This window comes from Podarcis melisellensis, assembly GCF_964234715.1.
Source record: "Podarcis melisellensis genome assembly, chromosome: 12".
In the NCBI taxonomy this organism is placed as follows: Eukaryota; Metazoa; Chordata; class Lepidosauria; order Squamata; family Lacertidae; genus Podarcis; species Podarcis melisellensis.
The window spans coordinates 49,576,172-49,587,217 of NC_138544.1; the positions used below are offsets into that span (position 1 = coordinate 49,576,172).

The 11,046-nt window shown below is 43.7% G+C and overlaps 1 long non-coding RNA gene across 1 annotated transcript in view; it reads right to left on the reverse strand.

The window, feature by feature from the left end:
- Positions 1-10,158, reverse strand: part of LOC309353431 — a 31,019-nt gene extending 20,861 nt beyond the window's left edge. Inside the window, exon 1 of the long non-coding RNA XR_014161844.1 lies at positions 9,952-10,158. This is a non-coding gene — a long non-coding RNA (uncharacterized lncRNA). The remainder of the gene's footprint in view (positions 1-9,951) is intronic.
- Positions 10,159-11,046: the final 888 nt, after the last annotated feature.

The window sequence follows — 11,046 nt, forward strand, 5'->3', positions numbered from 1 at the left end:
GAGAGCTGCATTGCAAAAGCCAAGAAAGTTCATGTTTCGAAGGATAGCTGTGTTTTTTGGCCCATGCCTCATTTCAGGAAGCGAGGAGGTTCACAATAAAATTAAAACTAAACTGAATTTCTTCCCAATCCCCAAGTACAGCACGTGGAATTTTGGTTGCCATGAGCACATTAGCCCTGGCAAGGAGGACCTGAGATTTAGTACTTTTAATAGCATTTGTGTTACAGAACCATTTCCCCCCCAAAAAAGCAAGCAGGCCCAGCAGAAAATGCTACTTCCAGCGCACTCTGTGCTGAATTAACATTTACGCAGGATAATCAAGCCTTGCAACTTTCCTGCACAGGGGCCCGCAATAAAGGGATTTTACATTTATCATCCCAGTTAATTGTAATGAGCCTAAAACTAATGAGCCATACCCCTAAACTCCATTTAAGACAATAGCTAATTGCTTCATTTTAATAAGTGTTGACAGAAAAGAGGGCAGAACAATGACTGAACGCTCAATTACTACACAGGCCAGAAAATGAAGATACAGAATATTAGTGATGTATACACACAATCTGAAACGCAATTAGAACCCAGAAAGTAAGAATGGGGAATACTTTGGGAATGAGCCCGCAAATAGACTTGTCTGCTTTCTGAACGTATCGCTGGGGTTGAGAGAAGGAGGCAGGTCCCTTAATGAGGGAGTGTGGAACAGGGGAAAGGGTTTTGGCTTAGCAACACAGTGCAAGCTCAGTTCCTGGCATCTTCAGTTAGAGATGTGAAAGACGCCTCTTTTAAACCCCAGAGAGCTACTACCACTTCATGCAGACAGTACTGAGTTAGATGGATCAATGATCTGACTAGACATGGGGCAGTTTACTATGCTACTATGTCAAGCTAAAGGTGTTACAATCAGTATAAAGGTAAAGGGACCCCTGACCATTAGGTCCAGTTGTGGCCGACTCTGAGGTTGCGGCGCTCATCTTGCTTTATTGGCCAAGGGAGCCGGCGTGCAGCTTCCGGGTCATGTGGCCAGCATGACTAAGCCGCTTCCGGTGAACAAGAGCAGCACACGGAAACGCCGTTTACCTTCCCGCCGGAGCGGTACCTATTTATCTACTTGCACTTTGACGTGCTTTCGAACTGCTAGGTTGGCAGGAGCAGGGACCGAGCAACGGGAGCTCACCCCTTGCGGGGATTTGAACTGCCGACCTTCTGATCCGCAAGTCCTAGGCTCTGTGGTTTAACCCACAGCGCCACCCGCATCCCTTTACAATCAGTATATAAAGCCCTTAACAGCTTGGGACCAGATGACCTCCAAGATTGCCTTGCAGGTTGGCACGGTTGCAGGTGGCACAGAACACTCATTCTGGATTCATAAGAAACTGATCTTTTAGCGTGGCTGCACCAACTGGAAACCACTGCCTACTGACATCAGGCAGGCTCCTTCACTGTACTCTTTTTCGGCCAGCTAAAAGCATTTTCCAAACACGCAGAATGTTGCCGTATGTTTTCATACATGCAACGTAGAATCATACAACTGTAGAATTGGAAGGGACTGTCAGTATTTTCATCCCTCCCATTGCAAGGTCACCAGATCATGTTTGTTTCTGTCTGAGAGAAAGGTGGGAGCAGAAGCTACTCTTCCAGACTTCTGTCCCTACTGTCTAGAGACAAGATGGCAGTATGACAGAGCTGTTTGTCTCATACATGTTTGTTATGTTCTTTTATGTGTTTAATTAGAAGAAATAAATTAGGTATGCAACAAAACCTCCACAGCTTTGTTGCCATTACTCTGCTGCATTTGAGGTGCTCACATGAGCAAATGTGAGTCCACTGCACCAGGACCTATTCCTCAGGAATGCTGTGTTGCTGTTCCTACGTTCCTGTGATTGGAAGGTCAGAGAAGGTGCTCCGGACACCCAACCCATGCAGGCGCTGATGACGTGGGCTGTACAAGGGTGTACAGAAAGGGACCACGGGGGTCATCTAATTCAATCCCCTGTAATGCAGGAATCTTCTGTCCAATGTGGGGTTTGAACCCATGACCCTGAGATAAAGAGTCTCGGGCTCTGCTGGCTGAACTGCCCCAGTTTTTAGCTTATTTTTTATTTTAATTATTTTTTCTTGTTTTGAATAGTTTTTTAAAACTTTTTTTTACTGGTAGTTTATTGAGGTATTCTTTGGGTGGGGTATAAACTTTTGTGAAATAAATAAACAAAAAATGTTCTTAAAAGAGCAAAAAAAATATCATGGCATGGAATGAGTGGTGTGGTTGCTGATTCTGATGCATCTCCACTTCATACGGCTCCTCTAATGTGAAGCCTGATTTATTCATGGGATATGCTCCACTGCGACTTGCCCCCCCCATGCCTCTCCTAGGATACCTGGATGGCAGAGTGGCTCCTTTGCAATCCGAGAGATGTATGATCTGAGCCCAACTGTGGTGCTTCCTAGTCAAAGGAATGCGCACAGCAGATAGTTAAGTATTTACTGTCAAAAACAACACAGTCGCTTCTACAGCTCTGGGCATCTACACGCATCAATCTGACAGCTAGGCAGCTATTCCCAGGTCCACGCTCTATGGAGCAGTTGCAGCCGCAGGGGACCATTCCCACCCCCACCAGTTTACTCGATGGGCAGCTAGAGACTGCATCTGCATGGAAACGTCCTGTGCTCCTCCCTTTTCAGTTCCCTCCTAGATCTGCGATACAGTGATGCAGAAGGTGGGGGAAGCACCTGACCCTTCACTTGCCCTACCTGCCTCTTCCTCCCCTTCTTCCAACCCATCCTGCACTCCACCCTCTAGCTCTGACCTTCCCCTGCCTCCAACTCTTGCTTCTTGGCTGGTACACGCCCCTACAAACCACTGCCCCCCTTCCTCTGAGTCCGACTCCAGGCTCCCTTTCCCCAGTGCATATTCCTCAGCATCCTGCCAGCCCCTGACGTCAATGGAGAAGGCCAATTGTGCCTCTCCCATCACAATTTGCCCATTCTGAGGTGGGACGGAGCCATGGGGACAAGGCCAACCATTGGACTCTGGTAACAGAATAAAACAGATGTATAGAAGTGAGAGCTGGACCATAAAGAAGGCTGATCGCTGAAGAATTTATGCTTTTGAATTATGGTGCTGGAGGAGACTCTTGGGAGTCCCATGGACTGCAAGAAGATCAAACCTATCCATTCTGAAGGAAATCAGCCCTGAGTGCTCACTGGAAGGACAGATCGTGAAGCCGAGGCTCCAATACTTTGGCCACCTCATGAGAAGAGAAGACTCCCTGCAAAAGACCCTGATGTTGGGAAAGATGGAGGGCACAAGGAGAAGGGGACGGCAGAGGACGAGATGGTTGGACAGTGTTCTCGAAGCTACCAGCATGAGTTTGACCAAACTGCGGGAGGCAGTGGAAGACAGGAGTGCCTGGCGTGCTCTGGTCCATGGGGTCACAAAGAGTCGGACACAACTAAACGACTAAACAACAACAACAGAAGGCTTCGGGGCACCCTGGATAAAATAGTGAAACACGACCCCTATGCCTGCCTGCTCACAATCTCTGCCTCCTGTTTCTGGGGTCTCCACACTGCTGATCTCCCTTTTCCAGTGGATTGTGAACCCTCCTCCATGTGTGTGCTTTTCACAGTTGCATGACTGCCAGCTTCCCCCTGTTGAGAACCTCGTTGCACACTTCTCCCACACGCAACTTGCAGAACTGATGTATCTTTATTTGCAGTGATTCCACCCTCCTCTTCTCCTGCAATGCAGGCTTCTCTTTAAAGTAGAGCTTACTGAATGGAATGTGTTTCCCGTGTCTGTTATTGAGCCTACAGGGACTGTTAGTTTCGAGGTGTTTCATCAATACTGATTGAGGAGAGAGCCCTTCAACTTTATTAACCATGCAGTCTTGGGGCAATTAAGATATAATAATAATAAAAAAAACACTTACACACAACTCCCTTTCAATTGCTTTGTTCAACATTCGCAAGTGTTTCAGGTGCCTGCTTGTGCCAAACTGTGAACTACCATATTTTTTTATCTATTAGGCTCACTTTTTCCCTCCTAAAAAGTAAGGGGAAATGTGTGTGCATCTTATGGAGCGAATGCAGGCTGCGCAGCTATCACAGGAACCGGAACAGCAAGAGGGATTGCTGCTTTCACTGCACAGCGATCCCTCTTGCTGTTCTGGCTTCTGAGATTCAGAATATTTTTTTTCTTGTTTTCCTCCTCCAAAAACTAGGTGCGTCTTGTGGTCTGGTGCATCTTATAGAGCGGAAAATACGGTATATTATTTCCAAGCTGTTGCGAAGCGAGAGTTTTTCTAGGTGACCTAAAACCGGTGCCTTTATACAGCAGTGCTGCATATTATAATCTCCTTTGATTTAGTGCATATTAGGTGAGCTCAATGGTGTGCTTTCGCTAATAAAGCTTCAGAAACTCTCTTCAGCACTAGACAGGATTTGATTTCATTGCCTCCTCCCAATTCTCTTTTCTTGGCAATCAGCACATGTGCATATTTGTTCTGTGATTCCTGTTTTCAATACTTCATTCCAGGACCAATTGCACTGTGTTTATGCATCCTTAATTATATTTGCCATATAAGATATGACTTTGGAGTCCCATTTTGAAGCTCATACTCATCTGCTGGGGCCCAGCGTAATTTACAAACCTGGAAAAACCTGGATTCCAGCATCATTGTACATGATGGTGGCACGAACAATGGCTACCAAGGTCTCCGTCCCGTGTTGATTCCTTGTAAACATTTATCAGCCAGTCTTTTACAAGCAGGCACAGAAGGGATTTTCTGTTTCAAGCTCTAGCTAATTTTTAAAGATCTCTGCTAATGCGTTTCAGCTCCATGACTGTGTCTTCTTATTATTTTAATTAGCAACTGAAGAATTGTGTTGGGAGCTTAATGGATATCTGAGTACTTTCTAGTTTTCCATTTCATTACAGAAGCATTTGAAATTAGGGCTGGGTAGAATATTCTTTCCTTTTGAGTTGAAAATACACTGCTGAGGAGTTAAAATGTTCACCTAAAATTCCTTCCCTAATGGTGGTGAGATCCGCTTGTTTGTTTGTTTTTGCCTGTTTTCCACTATGTGTTTGTCCTCCTTATAGGGTTGCCATATGTCCTCTTTTTCCAGGACACACCCTCTCTTTCATGGGTATGTAAAATGAGAGTTGTCATAGAGATCTATAGTTAAAAGTAGAATGTGTCCTCTTTTTTGCTCTTCAAAATATTGCAACCCCACCTCTAGTTATGTTGCTTTCCTGATGTTAATCCAGGCAATCAGGGAACACAGAGGAAGTGATGATATCACAGCACTGCATACCAGATTGTGCTGTGTAAAACTTTACTGAGAAAAACAAAGCTGACTGAGAGTGTGAGGGCAGTAGACACCACTCCCCCCAAAACAAACCATACCTCCCACTTTGCAGAGGGAGAACTGGGTTTTGCAGATCCTAGTCAAAGTGGAGAGAACTACCCAGGGAAGCAAGGTTTTTAATGCTGTGAGCCTCTCCATCATAGGATCAGGTTGTATATACAGCCGTACCTTGGAAGCTAAACGGAATCCGTTCTGGAAGTCGAACGGAACTTCCAAAACGTTCGGAAGCCAAAGCATGGCTTCTGATTGGCTGCAGGAAGCTCCTGCAGCCAATCAGAAGCTGTGGAAGCCCCGCTGAATGTTCAGCTTCCTAAAATTCTGCAAACCAGAATAGTCACTTCCGGGTTTGCGGCATTTGGGAGCCAAAACATTCGAGAACTAAGCTGTTCAACTTACAAGGTACGACTGTATATGTAAATAAAGCACGTATCTTAAAGACACCACAGCCTCCATTGTGTCTCATGCTGAAGGAAACATGGTAAGCGCCTGGAACCCATGGAATCTCACAATGCTCAGAGATTGGGGTGGCATGCAACAATATAGAGAAATATAGAGATTGTCCAGATATTTGTGGTGTCCATTTAAAAAAAAAAGCATTAGTTTCCCCGTCCCCCCAAAATGTGTGGTCAAATGGCCAAACATTTCATTTCTGGAGATTAATGATCTTCTTATCTTCAGAGAGATCGTCCTTAATGATCCTATAATCTGCTTTAGGTTGCAGTCGTATGCAGACCTATCAGGAAGTTAGCCCTAATGAACTCAGTAGGATTTACAGCTCATGGTAGTCCTCTCTGGGGTAGCCTCATGGTAGTCCTAGCAGCCCCCACCAGCATGGCCAATGGCCACAGATGGTGGTTGTAGTTCAACAACATCTGGAGGAAACCCTGTTGGCTACCCCTGATATATATACAACTTCACGGTTGGTGTCTCTGCAAATGTGAGTTGTTTCCTTCTCCCCAGAACCTAGCTTGTGATGGATAAGAATATGAAAGTAACAGAAGAGAAGCGGATAAGATAGGGAGCATAATTACAAGTGCTTGAGGTGGTAAGCTGCTTTCTGAAGCATTCAAGAGGTAAAATAGCAAATTCTTTCAAAATAAGTTTGAAAGTTGTAAACCAGGGATCCCCAACCTGCGGCTCTCCAGATGTTTTGGCCTACAACTCCCATGATCCCTAGCTAACAGGACCAGTGGTCAGGGATGATGGGAATTGTAGTCCTAAACATCTGGAGGCCCAAAGGTTGGGGATACCTGTTGTAAACTATAAAGTGCCATGGAGTTTCTACCCTGAGTTTTGTAGCATTATTAGCCAGGATATACAACCAAGCTGGGCTAAAGTACTGACCCCAGCCTTTTCTAATTAACACACACACATACACGGAGTGGAGAATCGGTGATCTGTCATACTCAGTCCCCTTTCATTCTTGACTACTGAACATGCCGGCTGGAAGTTCAAAAACATCTGGAGAGTCCCTATCCTGGCCCTAAAGTAAAAGATTACGTTTTTCTAGGTAGAAAACAATGAACCACTTCAGAGCTTAGCATCTCACAAATGAAAACACCCACAGGAGCCTTCCACATTTTTCCTTGCAAGCTTTGTTTATACAGATGAATCACACATAACATTTACGTTCAATAAACTATGCTGATTCTAACACCTGCATTTCTTCTCTATTTTGAAACACAGAAATCTGCGGTGGAGGATTGGATTAAAAAGGTGGGGGGAACGTAACTAAAAACAAAGCCGACTCTCTGGCATATGCTGTGATGATGCACAGAGAAGAATGTGATGATATTTCGAGAATAACATCGACAAGTGGAGTGGAGGTCTCTAGGTGTGACACGAAGAATTCATTATTGCTACCAGTGGGATAAAGGGTGATTGTGACAATTTGTATAGAAATGTTGCCATGTCCCCAGAGTTCCATTCTGCATCCAGTGCCACATTCTGTGATTTTTCTGTGCTTGCACAGGATTGTGACAGTCAAGCACAACTTTCATTATAAATGTCTGGGTGAGCTCTGTGTCAAGAAGACCGGGAGAGCAGTTGGTGAAGAAAGGAATACACTGAGAATATTAACTTCTGAGGGCTTCCAGGATTAACTCAGAATCCACCTTACCAGCAGAAATGGATTTTTTATAATCCAAACAAACAACAGCAACTGTCAAGCATATTTACTTAAGATGAAATAACCCAAGCTCATAAATAAATAGGTAATTCTACGGAGATAATCATAACCCTGTCATTGCAGAGAACCGCTCGTGAACTTTGCTTCAACTGTGGCATTAGACAAGATTCTCAGTAGGGTTAGCCACAACAACAAGGACACTTATTTTCATGCAAATAGGTCTATCTTTCACTAGAACAACCTACTCAGAACAGATGGAAGTAATTTTCTTCCCAAGGAAATATTTGAGGAGGCTTAGGGGACAAAGTATCAATTTGTTTATTTCTTACCTCCCAAAGCCAAGACAGGCTTTTTCACACACAAAGGAACTGAAATGCATTGCCAGAAGCATTCGCCTGCCCTTGGTTTTTATAGGTTAGGAAAAACAACTTAGTGGCTAAGGGTGGGGACACCCACAAATGTTAAAATGCTTTTGCTGCCTTCCTCAGACGCATTGCGGTCAGGGCCCTACATTACCACAATCACAAACAGAGATAGGGAACCTTTTCGGCTTGAGGGCCGTATTCCTTCATGGCCCTGATTCCAAGGGCCAGATGATGGTTGCAAAAAGCAATCAGGGCAACATCAACACACACTCTGACACACACACACACATCCATACATATGTGCACATCACACACACTTACTTTCTACTATCAAATGCACCTGGGAATGATATATTCAAGTCTTTGTTATGTGTTTGCTATCTTACTGGCGGTATCAGTCTCACAGTTTCTTTCTGGCCTTCCAAGAACCCATAGGGTTCATATAGACAAATGCCACTAATGTCCTCCCCACTGCTTCATTCATCACGATTGTTTTACTTCCTTGGTAAATCAGAGAAGTGAGAACTCTACCTGGTGCACAGTACACAGTACTAAGTTTCATCAATAGTCTACCCCTGGGAGAATCATTGATTGATGACATGTCTATTACCCACCCATGGTCATTGATTGTGACTAATTTTGGGAGAGTTTGCAGCAGGCTGGTGTAAAAAGAATCAGAGTTTCTGCATGGTTAGTGATGGCTTAGATTAATGGCTTGTCATGCAAAGCATCTTTCTCCCACGCCTTTAGCCAAATTTAAAGCAGCAATAAAACAATTGGCAGCATATCTGGAGTTCTTATGCAACTTTATCAATCAACACTAATGTAAAGGAAGCATAACACAAACTCTCAGTAGGCTGTCCATTATCCCGCTGCAAGGCTTCATCTAATACTACCAAACAATAGTCAGAATTTGGGAAAGGGGTGTGTTCATATTATTCAACTTTGGTAGGGATGTCAAACAGTGCAGGGATTTTGAAACATGGGATTGGATCCAAGCTAAGCTAAGGTTTCACTGAAATCAATGGAGCAAGTTAGTCAAGACTAAATGAAGTCCCATTGATTTCAATGGAAGTTAACTTTGCTAAACTTAGTCTGAATTGCAGATTGCAAGAATAAATAAATAAATATGCGAACCTTTTCCACACTTGAGAGATCACTAGATGAGCAGCAACCAACAGATATAGAAATAATTGTTGAGAAGTAAGGTCAACATTGGCACCATCAAAAATGTATAAGATGCTTAGCATCAAAGGTCATCAGTTTGCCAACAATAATGTCAATCTCCATTACAATCCGCTTCCAAGAACTTGCGTACATAATTACACACCCATCACATCTGCTGATATGCTCCTTGTCCCCTTACAATCCCATGAGCATAAAAACCAAAGTTTTATTTAATTCTGTTTCCTGGTGGATCTCTAGGGTAGGCTTTTAAGTATTGTTTTGTTTGTACTGTGTTATGTATTGGTTGGGGGGGTTAAATCATAAACCACACTGTGATCTTTGGGTGAAGGACAGTATAGAAACATAATAAATAAATAAAATAACTTATGTCCATTTATTTCAGTGAGTCTTTATCAAGCCTAATTGTATTCAAGATAAGCACAATGACAATTCAGAAGAGTAGTCACGTTTGGAGGCGTCAATTACCATAGCAAGACTAGGATGATTGTGCTGTCACCAGCTGCTTCAACTGAGAACGGTCACCATGCTTATCTGACTCCAGACCATAGTCATGCTGTCCCTGCAAGTTGTTGTTCCTTTCATCAATAGTTTTATCCAGATCTACAGTGATACATCCACAGTAAAGTGAGAGATTGTTTCAAAGAGAAATAAATCTCACCTGCACTATAAGATCAGGAAATCTCAGTCCTGTAACAGAGATGGTTAAAGGCACTTTTGAGTGACACTGAGCTGTGCTTGAGAAATCCCAGCTAAGCCATTTGCATCCTTCCCTGTTTGCCTGGCTTCACTCCTAATGCTAATCCTTGGAAGGATTCAGAGACAGTCGTGGGGAAATAGAGGATGAGCCCTTGTAAGCAAAGCTCGTTTAGATCCTAAAGACAAGCAACTCATATTGAATCTTACCTGCCTGGCTGACCCATTCGTTTTGATGCCAGCATTGCCTTTTGCCTTCTGCGTGCGCAGAAAGAGAAAGTGTCTTCAGCAAACAGGATTTACCAAGCGGGTCGTTTCCATAAAGACAAATGCAGGAAGTGTAGAGCTACCCTCAAGACATTTTGCTGCCTGAAGTGGAGCAGCAAATGGCCCTTCAGCCTGCCCACCCCACTCAAGGTAATAGTAGCTAAACTGGTCAAGTTATTTTTGCACCTGAGGCAGAAAGACTCTTCCCCTCCCTGACAGTAAAAATAAATAAATAAAATAAAGAACTCTTTCGTGACAATGCTGGGTCTTTTGTGACACTGCTGGGTGAATCAGCAGCTCGTAACAGCTTCCTTCCTCTGTCCAACAGTAGGGCTGGCCCTCTGAGAATGACTAAGCCAGGCATAGGCAAACTTGGCCCTCCAGATGTTTTGAGACTACAATTCCCATCATCCCTGACCACTGGTCCTGTTAGCTAGGGATGATGGGAATTGTAGTCCCAAAACATCTGGAGGGCCGAGTTTGCCTATGCATGGACTAAGCTTTTGGGAACTGACTGCTTTTAATTAAAGGAGTGGGGTCATGCTGATTTTATTGTAATTATTTGTATGTTTTAAAGTAACATGTTATATATGTATTTAGTTTTAAATAGATCAGTAGAATAATAATGACAATGACAATGACAATGACGGTGATGGTGATAATAATAGTAGTAGTAGTAGTAGTAGTAGTAGTCTCAAGCCCTGAAAGATTTATATCTCCCAGGTGGATTCCATGTTCATCCTGTACTTTCCTGAATGATCAGCATCTGACTACCCTGGGACCACAATTCTCTACCATATGCTATGTGATCTGGCAGCACATGAATCTGTCACCTTGCTGACTCTGGTCAGCGCCTAGATTGGAAACCACATCTCCCAAATTTGCTGAGCTCAAACTGCTCTTAAAGGCATGGAGAAAAGGTGGCAGCCTTAACCCTCTGCCTGTTGTTGCATAGGGGCTGCTCTACAAATTCACCGATCTTAAAACATTGTTTTGGCCTGTTCTTAAGGTTCTTTTAGCCTAAAAGGTAAAGGGACC